At 39.4% G+C, this 22,545-nt stretch overlaps 1 protein-coding gene across 10 annotated transcripts in view; it reads right to left on the minus strand.

The window, feature by feature from the left end:
- Positions 1 to 22,545, minus strand: part of FBXL7 (F-box and leucine rich repeat protein 7) — a 225,285-nt gene that overhangs the window by 15,066 nt on the left and 187,674 nt on the right. Inside the window, exon 3 of one of the 10 annotated variants that reach the window (XM_072924280.1) lies at positions 13,790 to 13,914. The exons of 8 other annotated variants lie outside the window; for them this stretch is intronic. The gene's annotated coding sequence lies outside the window, so the exon portion shown is untranslated. Of the gene's footprint in view, positions 1 to 13,401; positions 13,557 to 13,789; positions 13,915 to 22,545 lie in introns of those variants that run through there. One more of the 10 variants, XM_072924284.1, reaches the window with a different exon arrangement.

Below are 22,545 nucleotides of genomic sequence, written 5' to 3' on the forward strand. Positions count from 1 at the left end.
AAGTACAGCTAAACCATCACTGATGTGCATGTCTGCCCTGTTTTTAACTGCTAGGGGCGGCTATTACTCAGCTCACTGAGGTGCCTACTCCAGTGTTGTCACTGTATCAAGTTTCTAACTTTTTCTTCTTATTTGGTTCACACAAGAAGCTGTTTCTTGCCCCTCTCCTTGTGCTTGTGAAGAATGAGAGGTCTTCACTCCACTTGTAAGGATTTCTTGCATGCATTTGCCTTTCTTTTTATTAGTCATGCTACTAATATTCCCAGTTTCCTCTATCTTTTCCTTTACATTTTCTCCTACCTGTGTGCTTTTCTCTTAAAGCACAATGCTCTGAACTAAGCACTGCACACCACCCAACCTCACCAGCAGTGGTCAAAATGGAGTCCTTTGCACCCATATTTCATGGAAACCACATTTTCAACCTTCCAGATTTCAACAGACCCAAAAGGCTGATGTATTTTCACTATGTGACTCAAGATATTGTTGGGATTCCCATGTGCCATAGAGCACCTAGATATTTATTTTCCTCACCTGTGTTTATAGAATCCATTCATCTTCCCTACACCTGTCTCCTTGGAGAATGCTATGTTTTCTCTCTCCTTAATCTACTTTTTCAAGAGTATTTTGAGCACTGAGCAATCTTGTCAGTGTTAGTTTTCAGTTTTCCAAATACCTTGCAGCTCCAGGGCCATAATTTTTACCCCATTTTCTCTAGACATTGGTAATTTTGTGTCTCAATTCAATTGAAAAAGATGTTTCCTAGAGAGAAATGGAAAGTCTGGCAACCTGCTCACAAATATTGTAAGCCACTGCAGATAAGACCAGCTCAGTTGGTCAGAGCAAGGTGCTGGTAACAACAAGGTTGTGGGTTTAATCCCTCTATGGGCCATTCACTCAAGAGTTGGACTCAATGTCCCTTCCAAATCAGTATATTCTGGGATTTCTAAAAGAGTCCTCCTGAAACATCATCACAGCTGATAAATACTCAGAGTGATATTCCCCTTCAGTACCCACCTTATTTTATCATTATTTTGTTTGCTCCATATTTCACCAGTTTGTTTCCAATACACACATGCAAAAGTCCAACTAAACCTGAGATGGCTTACAGCTACTGCTTTCCTCTCACCAGAGAACTTGTTTTTGCCAAACCAGAAAATTACATGGAAAACTGGGTCAACGGAACAACACTTTGGCAAAAGTGAAAACTATTTTTTTATCCTGTGAGATCTTGTCAGTCATACAATTCTCCTTTTAAGAGCAAAGACCTGCAGCAGAGCTTGATTTGTCAGTGTAAGAATAAGCAGCCTTGGAGCTCACAAAGTAATCACATCAACAAGGTCTTGGAAGGAAGAGTTCCACAGAACTTCAAATAAACTTTTATGGTTTTTAGAAACCTCCTTTAGAATGTAATAAGAAATGTTACCTATTGTATAAGACTAGAGGCATTGTGGAAGAGGGATATGTTAACTAAAATCTGTAGCCATTTCATAGTAGGTTCTGTGTGACACTTTACACCTTGGATTATACTGGTGTAACTTCTCTGTGACGTTAAGCTCCAGTTTTCTTTAGCCTATGAACTCCTCTACACACATTTGGAGACCTGATCTTGCATTACTGACATGTCCAAAATAGATGCTTAAAGTCAAAGAGCATTGCAAGTGAAGTAATAATTATAGTTTTATTAAGCAAATAATTCTTACTTACAATGTATTTGTGAAAAGCTGGAACTAATTTTCCCCCTACTGACTTTGTCCCCTATCACTTGGCAGGAATTCATTTTATCCCCATATTTTTGAACGAAGCTAAAAATACAAAGACTGAGGGGGAGGAAAAGTAAAAAAGTAATTCACTATTAATTTAGGAAGTAAAAGCATCTTAATTTAGCCTTCAGTACCACTGATGATACTAGCACATCAACTCTGAAAACAGGGTTTCACGGTGCAGCATTGCGGGGAATTACATAGAGATGGATTGGAAGATGCATTTTTTCCATGTTCAGTGAATATGTATCCCAAAATGAATTCCACATATGCTTAAGTACAAGCTCTGCTGAAATCCTTCAGTCAGATGCTCTCCCAATTCGTTATGGTATGCCAGGGAGCTCCTCCAGCTGAGCTAGTTTATATTTACATTAGCAAGGAGTGCAGCCCAGAAAGAGGAGTTCTGTGGAGCAAAACTAATATTGCTGAAAACCCAACATCCACAGGCCTGGGAAGTGGCTCTTACTTCTTTTTTTTTGCCAATATTTAATTTAATCCCCAACCCTGAATGCTCAGTAGGGGTTGCCTTTGGTGCTTTAGGTGTACTGCCAGAACGTATTTTTTTGGATTTAATTTTGCCTGAGTGTAACTGGGTTCATATACCTTGTGGTGGTTACTAAAACAGAGTAAGAAGGAGAGGCATTTCAAAAGCAAGCTTTACTTGAACAAAAATGCTAATGTAGATAAACTCACTGGTCAGAAGAATCCCCTATCTACCTCCTCCAAACCATGAGTAATCATCTCCCATCCTATTCCACACCACTCTGAGGAGAGGCATCCTGTGCCCTGCTGGATTTTCAAGGCTGGATTATCAATGGGCCAGACACACTGCATTTCATCAGTCCCCATTTTCAGGATTATCACACCTGTGAGGATCCATGCTGTTCAAAGCACTGCTCTGAAATGTGAAAACTAGATGTAGTTAAAACAAAAATAATAATTTTACTTATTATTATATATATTATTTATAAGCATCTTCAACATACTTCAATATAAAGGTTTAAGTAAGACAACAAAAAGATAGCAAGTTTGCTTAATTTCAAATCATACTAAAAATCATGCCATCATTTCTGTCTCATCTCCTGGTAAGTTTGACGGTCTTAATTAACTCAGAAGCCCCATCCTGGTGAATGCAAAAAACCTTCCCAATTTATCCAGAGAATTAATTACTTGTTTCAGTGAAACAGTCTTACAACTATAACCTGTATTTTCTTTGAGTTACTCTAACATGCTCCAAGGTCAAAATTTTGTCAGGTAAAACATTTTTCTACCTGACTAGACAACATCTACATTACTGTGTTCCACTTTTAAAATCCATTCTTTATTTTTCTTTTAATACCAAGTTTAAATAAATGTAGAGAGTTTAAATAAATGCAGAGAAGATGCACACTGCTTGATAGTGGCTATCAAGCTACACACACACACGGCCAGAATCAGTCACTTAGAATAACAGTGAGATGGGACAAACAGATCCTACTCTATCTTTGAATGATAAGCACTCAATTTATGTTGATGCAAATATATCTTTGAAATTTATATAGAAAACTGGAGCAACTGCTTAATGGCTCCCAACTTCAAAATGCAGACATCTAGACAGCTGCTCCAGACAATTTGTAGCTGTCCTAAAATGTCACCTTTCAAAAATGGGAGAATTTGGAATAAAATCTGTATATCAGTTTACATTATCACAAAACTTCATGACAAGTTGCTGTAATAAATTTATGGAAGAGAAATATTTTCAAAATCTCTAGTTCACATGGATAAAAACCACGGGGACCTACATAATTCTGAAGTGTAGTTCTGGTAGATGTGTGTGACTCTAAGTGGAGAATAATATACAAAGCAGAGGAATGTTTATCTCTGGGAAAAGATTACAATATAATCACTTTTTTTGTGCAATCAAGAGGACTTGCATCCAGTTGGTAGCAAATGCTGCAGTATACAAATAATTCCCCCAAGAATGGCTGTTTCCAGCATATTCAGCATAAACAAATTATTTGTGTAAAAGAACATTGTCTCATAATCAACTGTTGGCATTTTAAAAGCATGCAGCTCCCAGAAATTACTGACTTTCAAATTAACAGGGGATCCAAGATTTGACCTTCAAAATTAGAGAAACAAATGGGAAGCGGTATGCTAAACAGAAGAATAAACGGTAATGAGAGATTTAAAGCTATAAAATTGTGCTTCTTTCCTATCATCAAGTTTAGATCACAGAATCACAGAAGGCTGATGGGTTTAAAGAGACTTTAAAGATCATCCAGGTCCAATCCTCCTGCTGTGGGAGGGAAAACTTCTACTACAACAGAGTACTCTGAGTTCCATCCAATCTGGCTTTGAACACTTCCAGGGATGGGACATCTATGACTTCTCTGGGCAACCTGTTTCATTGCCTCACTACCATGACAGTAAAGAATTTCTTCCATATATGTAATCTAAATCTACTCTTTTTTCACTTTAAAGCCATTTCCTCTTGTCCTGGCTCTACACACTCTTGTAAATGGTCTCTCTCCATACGCTAATGATGCATTAAATTAATGTTTTTTAGAATAGTACAAATATGCTTCCTAAAATAAATTCAGGATTTGAAAACATAGTCTTTGCTGATAATTTGGAAAAGAAAAACCTGCACATTATGAGACAGAATTGTACACAGAACAAGAAGAAGCCTATAGATTAAAAATAAGGAAAAAAAAAAAAAACAAAAGCAAACCTCAAAACCCAATTGGTAAAGCCAATCCCAACTCAGCTTGGATCAGCCCAGGTTGTTACAGATTGTCTATGAGTTGTCTATGAGACACCTGCAAGTGCCTGCTTGGTGTCCCAGATGATGAGCCATGTGTCACAGCAGTAGACATATTCCTCTACCAGCTAAACTACCAGTAAGTGATTGAAAATGAAACAGCAACAAAAAATGCTGCCAACAGACAGCATACCCTTCATCTAAAGAAGGTTATAGAGAACATAACCTTGATCTAAAAAACTGCTTAATAACTTACCATGCTATTGCTCACTCCAGGGTGAGTTTGGTGAGCTCTTTTCACTCTCGTAGGAGAATTACTCTGAGGCAGAAACAATTTTCCTGACTTTAGAAATGAAATGTGTTTACTCCCAGACTACTGCTTTTGCAGACTAGGAGCCCTGCCTACATCCACCTGTAGGATGCCCACAAACTACAGAAATTCAGTGGAACTGTGCAAAGTGTAACTAAAGGCTGACCTGCAACACCTCCTCCTGATCAGCTCAGATCCATTTACACCTCGGTTTTCCAAGTTTATTTATTTTCCCAGAATAAGATTCCTTCAAAAGCACCTGCTAGTATCTTGGCAAGCACTCTCATGTTCTTAGGGCAAATACCTTGTTTCTAGGGTTGCATCCCTCCTCCCTTCTCACACATGGCCATACTGAGAAAAACAAAGCTGGTCTCCAGGGCTTTTTGAAGGAATGGTAGAAAACTTCACCTAATCCACATTTTTGCATTTCTTACAAACCCACAGTGTTGCCACTACATGTACAGACAAAGAAATGCATTCAGCAAAGAGCTGGCCAAAGTAAATTCCCCAACAAATCACCTTTGGGACCTGGGTGAGAGGAACACTCTGGAGAGGATGAAAGCAAAGAAACATAGGTCACCAAAGCAGAAACCCACAACACCAGCTCAATCTAACTTATCCAGCGTCTCTTCAACAAGGATATGTAAACTGAGGTTTTTCCATAATAAACACGTCACATTATGAGAGCCCTGGAGTGACAGTAAGCAGACTGCTCTTGTTACAAACACACACAATACACACACAACAATGCACTGAGCAAGCACACAGTGCTTACTCAGAACCACAAAGATTAAAATTTTGTTTATGGGAAATTTGGGAGTTAAGCTGGGAAGGAGACATGGCCACTGGCAGCTTTCTTCTACTAGAAAAATGTAACTGGCTCAAGCCCAACTGCACTAAGTTACATGGATTCCTGACCACCAGTGTGAAGCAGTCCCAGACTGTGTCAAAACAGATGGTACTTATGACTGCAAAAGCTTTCAGAGGGCATTAGACACCCTCTGAAACCCACCCCTGCCATCCGAGGTCCCAATTGCTGTGTCTGTGACTTGTGTTGTATAAATTCCAGATTGCTATTTATATGCAACAGCATATTGTACTCTGACATTGGAGGAGTATCAGATATACATACATGCAAGTAAATCAAGAATTCAGCACTCAGTATTTATGGCAATTTCAATAACTTCCCAGTCTGCTAAACACCACAATAAGTAACTGCTTTATTGTGCAGAAAATATCAACTGACTGCAATGATTCCTTTTCAATTAATTGTGATTTCAGTTTACTAAAATGAGATAAACAAAATTATTCCCTGACTCTTATAACGTCACTTTGATTTTGATTAACTAAAAATCAATGTGCAAAAAAAAAAAAAAAAAGTGATGTTTATGTCTACACATAATTGCTGAGTTATTATTCAAAGCAAGGACTCTAGCAGTACCTAAATCTTTCAGTCTGTTTCATGTTAACCTAAGCTAATTATTTAAAACATCATCACTAGCTCTGTATGGAATTTATCCTCACACATATTACATATGGTGATAATATTACATATTATGACCAGCTTATGGCAGCAGACTCAAATACAGGACAGCAGCAAAAGCAGCACTTGGAATCAAGAAATATTAGATATCTTGAAAAAGTTAGAGGAAGATGAAGAGAAAGGCCCTTATCTTCACAGAGTCCAAGGAAAATGGGAACCTGCCAGAGTGGTCTAATGAATGTGTATATACACCTGATGGGAAGGTGGACATGAGTCCCCTCAAAATATAATTATTCTGTGTTTACCAATTCAATTTAACTTAACAATGCTCCTCTTTTTGAGGGTTTGCACAGAAGAAAAAACCCTGCCTAATTAAAGCAAATCAAACCCTTGTGAAAATGTCATAATAAATGTGCTAATTCCCAAACTCTGAGTGGAAAGGTTAAGTGATCTTGACCTGTGCCCCTGAAGATCAAAAAGGATATGCTAATACGTACCATGACCTCCAATGTATATAGTTAGAGGAGTGAAGGTTACTGTGCCTGCAGAGATACATAACAAAGAGCAGTAACCAAGTTTGACAAAGACACAACAGGGTTAACAAGGGTTTAAAATTTTGACACAGTACACAAATAGATCAAAGCATAGGTTAAGTGGGTTAGGATTGATATCTAGAGCTTACTAGGAGGCAGCAAAATTTAAAAAACCAAACAAACAAACAAAAAAATAAGCACCAAAACACAACAATAGCGGAATTTATCTATGAAGAAAATTCTGCTTTAAATGTTGTTTACATAGATGACTGAAGAGCTTTCCCACCCTTTATCATCAATCAGCACTGATTTGTTAGCCATCTTGGTCTTTCTAAAACAGGGAAGTAAAACTCTTACTGAAACAATTTGTCAGGGAGGTGAAAAATGAAGGAGAAAATGATGCTTATTTTCATCACTGGCACGGATACACATTTGGGGCTGAGAAGCAATGCCCTCGCTACAGCTTTTTCGAAGTTGTTTCAGTATACACTTTTACAGATTTTTTACTCTGCTCATAAAATACAGACTATTCTCCATTTTGAGAGGAAAGAGGATGAAGTTCACTGTAATGCACATGATCCACAGGAGCCCTACTCATGCGGACTCTGAGAAGTGCCCTGAACTTCAGTGAAATTCCTCAATGTTTTTTTTTTTTCTTGCAATACAGTGGATATACCAAAGATCCTTGTAACTTACAGCTTGAGTTTGAGACTCTGCATTCACTGGCCTCATTTCTGAGACTCCTGAGCAGCACACTCCACTGCCAGTCTTCCTACTTGCTGTAGAAAACTTAGCATGTCCTCTCCTTTTGACAGAGTTGAGGTTACAGATTTCTTGGTGGGATGCACTATGATAAGCTTAGAGACAAGGACTGCCAGAACTGCTAAACTGGTACTGAAATCCTAGCAAATCCACCCTCAGACCACATCCAGTTGAACTGATGCTTATCCTTATAAGACCTGCTTAAGAAGTGAGGCTGATGGACACAAAGCACAGGGGAAAGTTATAATCTTTCAGAGAGAGAAAAGCACTGTCCAACTGCTGTACTACCTTTATTTTTCAGGAGTGATGACAATGTTGTGTTTACAGGAGATGTGTGATGTAAATTAAGGCACATTTAATGAGGCACAGGTTCTAGAAAAGACATTTAACACTCTGCTATAGTTCCACTAGATACTGAGGCTTCAGGTGGGAAAATTATAGTAGTGACTTACTTCATCATCTTCCTCCTAATTGCACAAGACTTCAAACAGAACACTACTGCAAACAAAAAAAAAAAAAAAAAAAATGTATTCCTAGCATTCTTCAGTATAATTTGGAAACATGGAACATGGCCAATAAAGGGAGATCACAAAGTCGCATTTTAAAGCTTTTAATGAAAAGGTAAAAATAATTTTTATTAGGAAACATTTAGAAGCATGTAATGACTTCACATTTTCCAGCTCACTTAATTTACAAGAGGTTGATGCTGTAGTACCTGGATGCCAAGTAGTTCCTAGGATGTGCAGAGTACCAGAGGCTACTCTAAGTTCAGAGCAGCCAGCATCTCACAGGATCACAATTCCCCTCACTACACACTAAAACTGAAACATTGCCAGGTTAGTTCACTTTCTTCTCTTCTACTTGTGGCAAAGAGACTTTTATAACATCAGTTGGAAAGTATTGGCTGGAAAGTATTGGCTGGAAAGTATTGCCCTCATTTCGTCATACTAAGTTACACTCCACTCATGCTGTATTCATGACTATTTACAGCATGAACCACGTATAGGAACATAACACAGCAAAAGTGTCACTATGAGAAATGCTAAAGTAAGAAATGAGCAAACACTGGTCCACTAATCTCCTATAATCCAGTTATACATTTACTTGCTCCATCATTTTAATTTCATTTACAGAACACATGAACCATATGCAAGGCACTGAATACTACTGGTATTACACACAATTCAGAAAAACACTTCCATAGCCCCGAGGGTGATTCAAAAACTAGTAAAAAAATGTTAACGTTTTCACTATTTAATATATTATCCAGTCTGGGATACAGCAAAATCTGTTGCCAATTCCTGATCACCCTGTAGTTTGTGTCTACCACAAGACATCCCTCTTGATCAGTTTAGACTGACTGTTCTGTTGTGATACAAGGAAGGAAACAGAGGTGTTAGAAGCACTGAAGTAGAACATTTTCAATGACACAAGTGTATGTGGTTGCTTATGTCTACACAGGTATCTCTATACAAGGGCATTTGAATCTCAGGAATTAAAATCCTCCTTAGGACTATCTCCATAACACATGAAATGGGTCTTTTGTTCACTACCTGCTGAAATGGGATGTCAGTACATCAACCTGGAGATGGAAAACAAACTCTCTCCACCAATCTGCTTCTCACATGACTTTTGCAGTACTTAAATTCTGCCACTGCAGAGTCAGACTGTGATGTAACTCATCAAATCCTGGCACAAAAGTATACCTGGCACATACCTTACAGAAAGGTGTTTGTTCACAAGGGCTGAAGAGCAGAGCACAAGGACAGAGTGTACAGTTTTTAAAGAAGACCTTACAAAGCCTTGGGTTTACTGAAATTATGTAACAAAAACATATGCTGCTGAAGTGATATTTGACTCGCAAGGCTTTTATGTTGAATGTCCTCTGTTGATTTAGCAATTTCTATTTCATATGCTCTGGAAGGTGATAATACATTCCCAAGTTATCTGCTATGTTATAAGCCAGCTAGAAACTATTTGAACACCACAACAAGAAAAGGCTTCAGAGAGGCCACAATGCCTCCAGCCATGAGGGCTGACAATAGTCATGGACATACAGCTCTTCCTTGCTCCAAAGCACAGGTGGGATGCCTGCCTTGGGACTGAGCTGTGGCTTCTGCACACCTCAGTGAAGCAGTCACTTCTCTTCATTACCTTCTGTATCTACAGCATTCAGCAGTGATGCTACTGAGTCTTCTTTACTGACTATAATGAGCTTCATGCAAGTGAAGCCGTATCTGGAGAACAATTCAGGCAGACTAAGTTATTTTAGCTGAGACTACAGCTGGCAGAGCCTGCCCCTTAGGCAAATTGCCTTGTAACACAACAAAGCTTTGTCTGTGTGCAGCAAGGAAGTACACTGCAGCAAGCCTGCAAGCCTTTCTCTGAATAGATATTTGCTACTTGAAGGGAATTCAGATTCTTGTTTATAGAAAAACTCTAAACTCTCAAGAGCAAAAAGAAATCTCATCACACTTGAACTGCATTTAGCAGCCTTTCTCTAGACAAAGGTAAGGGTGGAGGGTGTCCTATGCCCTGCCAATGCAGCAGAAGATTACTGAGGATAACAAAGTGAGATCTAGGAACAGATGGTGGTGGCATGGCCTAACCTTGGCAAATGGTCTGGGACACCACCTTTTAAGACAGAGCTGTGAGTGTATAATTTGGTGGTGTGCAGGTGTAAAAACCACAAAAAATCAGCGTGTGCTTCCCATCACTGCTCATGTGAAAATGCACAAAACCTGTCATCTCTAACTAGACACCAATAATGAAGAAAATCGCCATCACCAGACAGAGCAGTTCCTAGTCAGAGGCCAGGAGCTGCCTGCTTTCAGGCAGGCTACTGCAGGCAAAGACCCACAACTATTGGGGTGCACCCGAGCAGGGAAAAGCACTGGGTCCCAGGAGGTGAAAGCACCCACATCTCCTCAGGATATGGGTGCACTTCAGATAGGGAAAGGGGGGAGACTGTAACCCACACATGCTGGCAGAGTATGTGAGTGTACTTGTGGAAGAGAGTCTATAACTTCTGGGGATTAGTTAAATCTGTTTTCTGTAAGTGCTTATTAACATTAATTCAGTGTTCAGGGTTGTAATTTATCTGTGGCATTACTGGTACTGATCCCAGATGAGCAGTTCATTGACTACTGATTAAATTCATACCAGTATTAAAATGCTTTGATCCTAATTTTAGTTTAAGCTATGTGAACTGAATAACACTCCACTGCAGCACATGTGATTCATCACTCACTGCTGTTTGTTTCTGTTATACTTTTAAGGATAAGAAAACTGATTTATATCAGGTGTTGACAAGAATTTCAAAATAAAGCTAGGGATTAAAGAGTGTTGTGTAACCAGATGCAACAAGACATTGCTTAGAAAAGGTGTGGACAAACTCCAAAAGCAACCTAGATGTCACTGTGGATTTGTGGAGCACTGTTTGCACTGCATAGTGGAGCAACAGGGAGATGCTAAACACCTCCAATGAGGGATCATGTTCTGCCTTGGCAAGAACTGCAGCTGATTCAGACTCTGGTTTCTCCTGCAGGGAATCACAACCTTGGTATAATCTAATTATCTCTCCATACATACATGTGCATTATTTCTATATAGAGCTACATTTGGCTGTACCTATAGGCAGTTTACGATAATTACAGATGGCCAGAAATGAAACAGCAGATTTGAATTTTCTTACTAAGTATGGAAAGTAATGGAAACCACAGAAGTGCTACAACTGAATAAAAAGCTCACCTTTCATTTATAAAAGTGTGTGCAAGGGAAAACATAATAATATACACCTAATATAATTAGGGAACCAAATTAAAGGCAATTAAATAATTTAAAACATTTTTTCTAGGAAAAGGTATCAAATTCCTTATAATTAATATTCTATTCACACAATTAAACCATAATGACTTTATTTTATTAACTTTCTCTCCTTTCTTCTTTTTTGTGTTAAAGTAAGCAAGATCAGGAATTGACATATTACAATAGAGGAGTATGAAAAAAAGCCAAGCAACCAGTGGCACAGTGGTAAGGACTATTTTTAAGCTGGGTTAAATTTAGCTTATTATGTTAAAATTAATTAAAAATTAATCAGGCAAGTCACAGAATATAGCTTTACAATAAGGGGCACTTGCAGAGGCTTCATCTGCTTTGTTTAAAATGGAGACACTTCATGATAGCACTGCTCAGAAAATAGATGGACACTAGCTGTAAACTTTAAGATAAGCCACCAAGATATTGTAGCTGTAAGTTAAGTTTACACTGCAAGGAAAACAGCCTTTAGTGTTCGTCCACCACATCCTTGGAACTCAACCAGGCCCTTCTCACTTTCCTGGGAGTAATGCTACTTTGAGCTGTAGTGACTTATGAGAGACACAACTGCAGTACAATAGCTTTTTTTCAGACTTGTACCAAATTTTAAATAAAATTCTCCCTTATTAAACACTTATTCTCCTCTTTCAGCAGAGTGGCAAAAGAATAGACATGATAGACAATGAGAATGACTTTGGGCTGTACCAGGTCTTCAGGCGAGCTCCAGTGCAGCCCATGAGATGATGCACCCTGGGGATGCACAAACACAGGGCCAGAACTCTCAAATGTGGAAAACATGGAGCATGGCTAGAGCTGGGGACAGCTGCAGCTGTGGGAGACATGCTGGGGAAATGGGACCCTTTCCCAAATCATGGATGCACTGTGGCTTCAGAGGATATGAGCATTGAGCTGTTGTCAGCTATGATGGTGTAAAAAGTGCTGCTGTTTCACTCTTCCCTTTTTTGCACTTTTTGCACTTTTTCCTCTGTTAAAACCCATAACTCCACTGCACAATACAATGTCAAAAATGTCATACAGATAATGATGAGTGGAGCCAGAGGATGAAGCCAGATGTTTATTCTTATGTTATAATCAATATAAACTGGATTAGGAAATTCAGTTTATATTTAATTGTATATTTTAAAATAAGCCATAATAACCATTGCACTAACATACAAGGAATTCAGAAGCTGTTGGATGTCTTGGCAACCTTGATGTAAATTCATATTCTGCTTCTCTTAAAAGACAGTATCCAAAAGAAACACTGCATCAAATGTATTGTTGAGTCTTTCCTCAGCACATGTTTTGACATCTAGGCAAATCTTACAAGTCAGGGTGGTTGAGAAGCTCAAGCAACAGACCTGAGGCTGCTGCATCGGACAGGTTCACCACTGGGAGAAAGTAAATTGCCTATGTTCTTTTGACAGCTGAACAGGAGATCTCAGCCACTTGGCCTCATGCTCCCCATCAATACCCTCCAAGCTCTCCAGCTTCAGCACGTGGCCAGCCAGGCATGCAGCAGGGCTGAGCAGCCTCATCTGCAGCTGGCACTGAGGTGTTCTGGTGATAGGAACGGATGGAGCTCCAAAGGAGCTTCAGGGAACTTTGAGACATCCGTCATCTCAAAGCAGCTGACAGGCACCTAAACTTACTCAGCCACCTGTGAGCATGCCACAGTATTACCTGCCCCCTGTGCTCCTCAACAAAGCACTGGCAGCTTATTTCTATCACATCTAATTAGTCACCAGGAGGCATCTAGCAGCCTGAGAGCAAGCCCAGCCTGGTCACAGAACAGGTCTGCTTCCTTGCAATTGCCCATTCTAGTACCAGAGTATTAAAGGCAAGTGACGTTCACAGAAAGGCAGAAAATTTTCCTTTTTCATAGGAATATTTCACACTGGCATGACTACATGATGACACCAACCTGTGTTAGGCATCCCATGAAGATCACGCAGAATATGACATACTGCAACACATCTAATATTTGTGCTTACCCAGCCATGCATCTTTCTTTGCCCCAAGGTCCCTCTACTACTCTGAGCATTCAGATGCAGTTGCTGAAATACAGCCCATTGTTTGTTTCCCAGTACCAGTAGTAAAGCTCATGTAGCCAGGACCAGGTGTAACTTCATCATCACAGGCAGTAGTTGCAGCAGACAAAATCTGAATACACAGAAACAAAGTGCTCTAGTTTAATGGGAAAAAAAAAAGTAAAGCAAAAGCAAGCAGACTACAGGCACTCAGGAAAGAAGCTAATGCATCATACAACAAGAACTTCATTAACACCTCAACTTAGAGGTGGTAGCAGACTTGACTTGGACACACCACCATGCAGGTTCATTATTTGAAACCCTTCAAATTTTCAGTTCAAGTTTTGTTTACCTGTATGACAGAATATATCCACGCTGAGGCATGCTGTGAGGATTCTCCTAGGAAGTCAGTAATCACAACAAAAGTCTGTTTAACAGGAATACAGTTTCACATTCATTCATTAACTGTTTCGAAACCTTATGAAAAAATGTAAAAAAAAAATAAAGAGAGAGAGAGAAAAATCAACGCAGGTAAATTAACCAGCCTTGCTTAAGCCACAGAGAGTTAACTACTGTTACAGGCTGTGGTAAAGTTAAGCCTTTATCACTGGTTTCTACACCTGGTAAATACGTGACACATTCTATATATACATTTCTATATACTGTACAATAAACAGACTCTAGATCTAGGCTTTTTAGATGAACCTTCTACCTGCCAACCCCAAAATATCATGTTGCCCACCACAACAGAGCCATTCACAGGGTGGCTTGGTTTTGCCTCTAACTGCTCTCAGTCATGGCACCCTCCCACTCCCAGGACACTGCAGAGGAACTTCCAGAGCTTGCTCCTCTGTGCAGACATCAGCACTCAGCACAGCCCTGCTAGCAAGGAAACGGCAGAGGCTCACAAAATACACAACTTAACAATCAAGGGCCTCGTTGAGTTCGACCTTTTATTGAAAAAAACTCTAGCCCTTGTCTCCTCTCTCTGTTTATAAGGCTTACCAAGTATATAAACTATTGCTCTTAAATTATGAGGATCCACATTTATGAGAGCAATTATCCTTTGTTTGTTTAGAAAGGCTATTTGTCTTTCTCTTGTCTTTTACATGCCTCCTTGCCTCCTTTGCCAAAAATGTTTGGATTTTTATTTGAAGGTGGGATCCATCTGAAGTTCACTTAATGAGAGGAAATCTCTGCTATAACTACTGGATGGCGGAAGGAGCTAGAGGACGAGATCAAGCCTTGCTTCAATTCAAATGGAAGTTAGGCAAGTGACTTGTCTGGAGGAATAGATAAAATTTTTGCTTTTATACATCTATAAAATTAATTATGAAGTTGAAGTGGCTTGTCTTTAAAAAGTAATTTAAAAATCGCAGTACACATCAGGTATTAAGTACCTTGCTGTCACTGTGCACTTTAGAGCAGGGTAGGGTTTGAACATTGGACTGACCCTTCTGCAGTCTGTTCAGATGAGATGGAAAGTAAAATCCCACTCTTGGGGCTTTAAGAAGATCATGCTATATCAGGGAAATGGATTAAACTATAATGTGTATTTGTAAAACTGCTCTATTCAGAATCAATACTGCCAACATAAGACACGTTTGAGCTCTGCAAGCGAGCACACTTGGCTGTCTGACAGTGCTTCCCAGAGAGGTGTCAAGTACAAAGCATACATGGACTTCTTTTAACAGTTTCAGAAAAATGATCCCACATATCAGCTCTGTCATTCCTGTAACTCCAACAAGAATCTAAGAGCTGAACAGTCCTGTGGCCTGAAGCCAGGCAGCTATTACCCTGAGGACCTCTGCTCTTCCTTCCTCTCCAGAATTTGCAACACGTGCCCTCTGCTACCAAAGGCAACACCCAGTCTGAGCCTTTGAAATCATGGAATAGAAAGCTTTCTTGCCTGGAAAACCACAGCAGCAGTAGGGAAAGGAAACAGGCACATGATGTAGCTCCTCCTTTCCTCAGGCACACACCTCCTCACTGTGAGTAACAGTGAAACTGTTCTGTTGTAAGAAATGCTCCAGGTACGGGAAATCCTCCGGCATCCTTTCAAGTGTGAAACTACACAGATCCCTCTGAGAGATGAGGATGGGACAGATCTAGAGTAGCTGAGTGTCATCTTAGAAAATAATTTTTAAAAAATTGTAAAAGGAATATATTTTTGAAAAAAGTTCTGGAGAACTGTCAACAGAAGAGAACACAGGGCTGGCAGGTGCAAGGAAGGATGCAGATGGGCAGAGTCATTGCACAACCAACAGCTGCTACAGAAAACATGTGCAGCACAGAAGAACCTTCCAGGAAAGTGGCTATTATTTTGTTCAACAAAGGTTGATCAGAAGATAGTTCAGAAGTGAAGTGCTTTTTCTAAATTAGAGATTCTTGACTCTCAGACAGGAAAAACACTTTAACTGAAGTTCCGTAGTTGTTCTGCTCCCCAGGTACAAGGCATCCATCCTCTTAGGTGACTTTTACTAACTGAAATTCAACATTTCAGTGCAGAAAGCAGAAGCACCAGACACTTGCAGGCTGAAAGTACATTTTTCTGTCTATAAGCCAAAGTCACTAACACTCCCCAACACAGTTTCCATATCCATTTATGATGGGAAAGGATCTTTTAATGGGACTCAATAACACTTACAAAGTTATAATAGGAGGTTATCTTTCATGTTGCAGGATGTATTACACTCTTAACAACACAACTCTGAAACAAAATCACAAGCTTCCCTTCTTGTAGAGCCTGCTTTCAAATTAAATGAACACAGTTATCTTTAAGCAGAAATATGAAGTACTATAGAATCACAGAACCATTTAGGTTGGAAAGGACCTCTAGGATCATCAACTTCAAGCACAAACCTAACACAGTCAAGTCCACTACTAAACCATGTCTCCAAGTACCACATGTGCATGTCTTTTAAATCCTCCAGGGATGGGGATTCCACTTCCCTGTGCAGCCTGTTCCAGTGACTGACAACCCTTTTGATGAAGAATTTTTTTCTCAACCTCCTCTGGTGCAACTTCAGACTACTTCCTTTTGTCCATTCACTGGTTGCCTGTGAGATGAGATGGATCTCCCCCTGGCTACAACCTCCTTTCAGGCAGCTGTTGAGAGCAGTAAGAGAGCAATCCCTTTCTCTAGGCTAAACACCCCCAGCTCCCTCAGCCACTCCTAAGACTGATTCGCTTAATTAATCATAAAAAGCATAAATATGAGCTCATGCAAGATCTAAATATCATTCTACTTTCCAGAAGCAGATTTTTTTCTCTCTGATTCTGTTTTGTTTCCTTTTTTTAAAATTTGTGTTGTTGTTGTTTTAAACCATCAACAGCCATTTTTACAGAGTAAGTTTACGCCATGTCCTAAATATGAATTTTATAGAAAGCTTTTGCTGTAAAAGAGTTGTCTGGTTTGATTCATAGTCATCTTGAACAGGAAATACTTGCATAATGCAAATACATCTTGGATACAGATCTGGCTCACAGTAAGTCTTTTGTGCTGCAGAGACTAACCTGGAACTGTTCCCACTGATACTGCTTTAAACAATCCTGCTGGACTGCAAAGTGTGGATACCACCATCTCATTCTGTAGGTTTTAATCTATCCAGCTGGTGAGGGGAATTTGCCCAAGTTCCACCAGATACAGATGAAGAGGAAAAACCACCCGATTTCTGAGCTATATAACTTGGCTTTTCAGTCAGAAAGCCTCTAAACCCTATCACACGGCTCAGACTGCACACTTAGAGAGATTGGAATAGAGTGACAAAATACTGAAAAACTTAAGGATACTTGTTAGCTGGCAAACAAAACCACTACAACCAGCAGTCTCAACCAAAAAGAAAAGTACCAGAGGACAGAGGAAGATCTAGTGGCCATAGTTCACTCATGTTTCCAGAAGGTACTCAATTAATGTCTACATTGAACATCTTGAAAGAAACCCTGCAGCCAAAACAAGTGGGAAGGTCTCAAAGATGAACTCCTTATTTTTCAGAATGGGAAACAAAGTAGAAGTTATCAGTCACTTGTCATTCAGGGAAGGATCCAAACAGTTTGATAGGCTCACATGTAATCTAGAAAATGTGTTTAATAGGACAACAATAAGTATGATGGTTGATAGATTAAATTATTCAAGGAGGTGAAGATGAGGGCTTGCTCTGGAGAGCTGCAGAAGAGTCTTAATTGCACTCTGCTATTGGACATTACACTGTCAAATAGTTTAATGTAGGTATGAATAAAACTCATTTGGATAAACTTTCAGGCATGCACACAAAAATAGGTAATTTTCCACATAAAGTGAAAGAGTTTGACCTGACCATTACTATTGACAAGCAAGACCTTGGGATTGCAAGAGACAGTTACAGACCATAGTTTCAAGTATACATAGTCTCAAACAAACAAAGAAAGGCAAAATCAAAACTCTCACAAAGGAATAAAGAACAGGAAAAGAACAATCATTACCACAGAGGAAAAAAAAAAAAAAAAACAACTCAAGTTCTGCATGCAGTCCTGATCACCCCCTCTCAAAACACTTTAGTATAAGCAGAAGCAGTTCAGAGGAGGATGTTGAGGATAAGCAAAAATAAGAAGCAGCTTTTGAATGACAAACATTCTTCAGTCAGAACAAGAGACAATTTTAAAAGAATGTGATGGAGACCTGTAATGTCACAAGAGGCAATAAAAGTTATACCTCACTTATTTTCTTGCACTAGAGAACAGATGATAGAAATCAAACTAACCATTGACAGGCTCAAACCAAACAGACATGAGAGGGCAATGATCTATAGCTGGAGGACAGCAGCATTTGCAGAAATCACCTCCTATCATATTCATAATGCTTATAGTTCTTATCCAGCTCCATCAGCATTTAAAATCTCACTCTTTCCTCTCTCATATAGATTTTTAAATCCTGTAAGAATGCTGTATAAGCACTTCCAATAAATATGGGACTGAAAACACATTATACTGCAAAGTGTTAAGAGCCGCCATCTCTTCCATATATATTGCAAACATGATTGAAACTGATGAGTGTTTTCAAGCCCTAAGGCTGACTGGAAGGTGCAATTAAATGCCTCTTTTTATAAGAATAGCTGGAGCCAAATGGTGGTTAAAAACTGGTGAGGGCCAGAAGTCAAGAAAGTAAGCTGTGAACCAGGTCAAGAAAAGGTTAAGTTGTAAACAGGCAATCTGGCACTAAGGACTAAAAAAAAATTAATGTGCAGCTAATTGTTTAAGCATGTAAATATTAGGCTTCCACATAAACATGTCTGAATATAAGGGAAGGAAAAAAATAGCAGGAGATGAGCATTTTTTGTCAACAGCCTTGCAAAGGTAAGGTTACTTAGTTAACACACATGGGAACAGCAATTTAACTCAAAAGACTGGTGGGTGCAGTGCCTAAGCAAGCTCCTCAGCTTGCTAATACCGTAACACCCCACAAGTGTCTCTATAACTCCCCAATAAGACCTGAGATCATTCTAATTGATCCTGTCATAACTGCCTGCTTGAAGTTCAGAGAACCGTGAGAATAATTCTTAGTCTAATTTCTGAAATTTTGAAAACAATGTTCCCAGTTCCCATACAATAGACAATGGCTCAAGCTAGCATTACTGCAAGTAAGTTTTGAGTTTTCCAAAGTTTGACAGCATTTTCTCATTAGGCTGTTTTTACATTTCAGTCAAATACTACCTGTAAAAACTCATAGAGAAGAGCTGTGATCTGTGCCTGACCACCTGCAGTATTATACATGAATTCCGGTTATAAAAAGAAAAAAATTATTTCCCCAGAAGGTCCTGCAGGACAAAAGCATCCAGAAAATGTATTTGGCAATACTTCTATTAAAATCTAGTCCACAAAGAAAGGAGAAGACTTTCCCAGCTATCCAAATCTCAAGATGAGTAAACAGAACCACAGTAGGTATATGGCAAAAAAAGACATTTAATACTATCAGGATCTAAAAGTTATTGCTTGTTTGTGTCAGAGATAAAAAAAAAAATAATACAAAAGAAATAGCTCCCCTCTTCAGGGAGCTATTTTTGCCTCTCATGCCCTCTCAGGTCATGAGAGGCAACAGAAGCTGAGGAACAGGCTCACACAAGTAGCTCATTTACAGAAATCCCACCCTGGGACTGCCTGATGTGGATAAAGCAATTAATTTCCAGTGAATGAAGCAGCAAAAGCTGCCGTTGTCTCCTAAAGGAAAGGGAACAGGGTACCAGTGTGGGAAGGAAGAGTGATCCTCAGGGTTTGTGCGCAGTTTACAGATAACCATGCAGTGGCATTTTCCCAAAATAAACTTTTCCCCCTTCAGCATGTCTCTACTCATGCACACACCTGAGCTTCTGCAGTAATTAGAGCCCTGCAGAGGCCCTGCAGGGCCCAGGATACCATGGAAAAGCTCCCAGGCCATTTTGTGGCTTGAAGTGATCTGTACTGCACACACCAAACAGTGTCCAGCCAAAGTGTGATTAATCTTCCTCGAGTACTCTTCTGCCACTGGGTCCTTTATTCACACATAGGTACGACACCAAGCAGCCCTAGGCAGGGCCCAAGTACAGCAGCAAGCAGCTTTTTCTGCCTCACAGCTGTGGGTGCTGCTTTGGATTAGAGCTGGAGTGCTAATAAAACAGCATAAGAGCTGAGGGTGTGCTGAGAGTTAGGGGAGTGCATGCCTGCACAAATGCTTTAATGCTTCCAGGAAGGAAGAAGTCAACTTGAAGTGAAGCTTCAGTGAATTGTTCCTGCTGACCTTCCATACTGCCCTAATTTTGCCAGTACAGAAAGGTCACCTTTGCAACAATGAGCAACTCTATCAAAAACATTATTTTAACAGCAGTGCTGAGAACACAGAGGGTCTGTAATTAATTAAACAAGGAAACTCCACCAAGGTGTTTTTAAAGGGTTTGGTTAGAGGAAGAAAAGATATAATGCAGAGAGTTCAGTTTTCATATATTTAATATATTTTTTTCAATACTATTGCTGTTTCTAAAATAGTCTGGTGCACTTCAAAAACAACGAAGAGGCATAAAAATAAGCTAAGAGCTGGGCTCCTTTAGGGTATTTGAAAAGGAACAGGTATCTGACAACTTTATTATAGGTTTTAAAGTGTAATAAACACCTGTAGGGAACAGCAACAGCATTAAGAAACAGGCAAGTGAACTAAGCAGGAACAAACAGATTAATGACAGTATCAGGACAGGAATTACAAATATATTTGAATTCTCAGTCTGAATTACTAGGTACACAGTATCTGTAGTAAGGGGGCACACTGCCACAACATGGGAAAAAAACCACCAAAACCCACTCCCCCATCAGTGATTTGTATAATAAATTATCAGTGAGGCAAATCACCATGGTTGGGCTCACAATTGCAGTATTACCAACACTCAAAGAACAGCTGTACACTGAAGAAAGACCTATGCTGCTGTCAGGGGAGGCATATTGAGCATGAAAATATTAATCAACTTATCTGCAGTAAAAAATAAAAGCAGCTTTACCGAATCCTCATTTTTTCTCATGTAAACCTTCTGAAGAAAAACTTCTGCACCATTATTTTAAAAGCTGTGGTGGCCAGCCTGCAGAGGCATTCAACTGCCTAATAGAGCAGGCAGAACCCAGCCAGCCCCATCCTGTAGGTTGGCCCTTCTCAGTTGCCAGGGTGGATATAACCCATGCAGTCCTACATGCAATAGCAAAGATCACTGCCAAGGCACCAGAAGTATAAGCACAGAAGGATCTAGCATATATCTTTATCTACCTCAGGGAAGAATGTCACAAGTTTACCTGTCATTAATTAATTACAGAAAAAAAATCAATGCTGAGAAGTTCTCTCTCATCTGAATCACTCTTTTCCTTTAGCCTCATCCCTTCAGTTTAAGGCACTTTATTCTGCATAGCTATTTATAAATAGTTTTCCATTTAGTCTGTTTATCATGGCTTGTTTCATTTGACTAGTTTCATCTTTTGAGCTTCATGCTACTTCTTCTGGCAGTTCTGAAAGCCTGCTGTCCACTTGACCACCCAGTTTAAAATCCTATGCAAGAGAGCACCCTAATGGTGTGCTTATTAACAAAACTCTGCTCAGTACCATTTGATATCCATCCCTTCTCCGTGACCATCCCTTCTTCTCCAATACATCTTTTGAAAGATCTCATGCCAAGCAGTTCTTGCCTTTTGTCTTAATCTTCTGTATTCCTCACTTTTCATAGCACCACTCAGACCTTGCTTCAGAATATTTATGTGAGATGCTTATCATACCTTTAGTTCCTGGTTGGGAATGGATTGTGGAATAGTAAATAGCACTTTCCAACTTCTTTTGAGGATTACAGATGCTGAATGCCATTGTTACTGCTGTAGTCACTGACACATCTCTTTTTCTTTCTTTGCACAGCAGGTAGGTCATCAAGCTTCTCTCATGCTCTCCCCCAGTTTCTGAGGTAGTTTCTCCTACCTCATGCAAAATCCTGTCCTCTTTTCAGCATTTGTAATTTTAATCTTTCTCTGAACCCGGGCCTACCTTTCTAGTTAGTTAGAGACTAATTCACAATTCAGGGAAACATGTTACTCTCCATCCTTAACAATACCTCAGATCAAAAGGAGACCTGTACTGCTGCTTTATATTTCCCCTTCTTTACACTCTAATAGGCTTTTTATAGCTCCATCACCTTTGCACCTTTAGGAAGGAAACAGTACATAACAGATTAGAGAATCAAAATTACTGAAGAAAAAAGCAGATGCTTCCCCAGCTCATGCAGTAAACATTCTTAACCACTCTACAAACCCTGGAATGGCTTGAGTCAAATTATAAACCAGTTCTAAAGGAATGAAAAATGAAAAAAAAAAATTATAAATGGAGAAGAAAGCCACCCTAAAACATTCTCAGTCTGAAAAACATTTTCCTTGTCAGAAAAAAAAAGAAGGAAAACAAAGACAAAAGGTGTGTGACAGAAGTGTTGGATTCTAAATCAAAAGCTGTATCTAACCAAGACACTCCACACAATGCCATGCCAGCTCTTGGAGTTTGACTCTTCTGCTTATCTCTTAGCAGTAAGGATGGTATACGATATACAGCACTTCTAGTCAGCTCTATTCTTATTAAAATAACGTCTT

The sequence above is a fragment of the Taeniopygia guttata genome, chromosome 2 (assembly GCF_048771995.1).
Source record: "Taeniopygia guttata chromosome 2, bTaeGut7.mat, whole genome shotgun sequence".
In the NCBI taxonomy this organism is placed as follows: Eukaryota; Metazoa; Chordata; class Aves; order Passeriformes; family Estrildidae; genus Taeniopygia; species Taeniopygia guttata.